We start from the raw sequence: 282 nt of genomic DNA, 5'->3' as shown, positions 1-282 counted from the left end.
GCAATGCAAGACCTAACTGGTTCTCATGACTACGAATTTTCCATGGTGTGATATAAATGATTCGTTTTTTTGGACTGGTGTGAGGTCATGACGGTCAAAGAGAATCGCTGATCGCTCACCGTGACGTCATCAGTATCATGAGACGTATATGCGCGAAATCTATATATATGTCTGGGTTCATATCTTTTTTTAACGTATTTTTTCTTCTTTTTTCATCTTTATATAATTTTTTTTTCGTTGTTATTTCTTTTCTTAAACCTTTTTTTTATTTCTTTCTTTCTT

Source organism: Penaeus monodon, chromosome 22, assembly GCF_015228065.2.
Source record: "Penaeus monodon isolate SGIC_2016 chromosome 22, NSTDA_Pmon_1, whole genome shotgun sequence".
Classification (NCBI taxonomy): Eukaryota; Metazoa; Arthropoda; class Malacostraca; order Decapoda; family Penaeidae; genus Penaeus; species Penaeus monodon.
Note: the sequence above shows the minus strand (reverse complement) of the source record.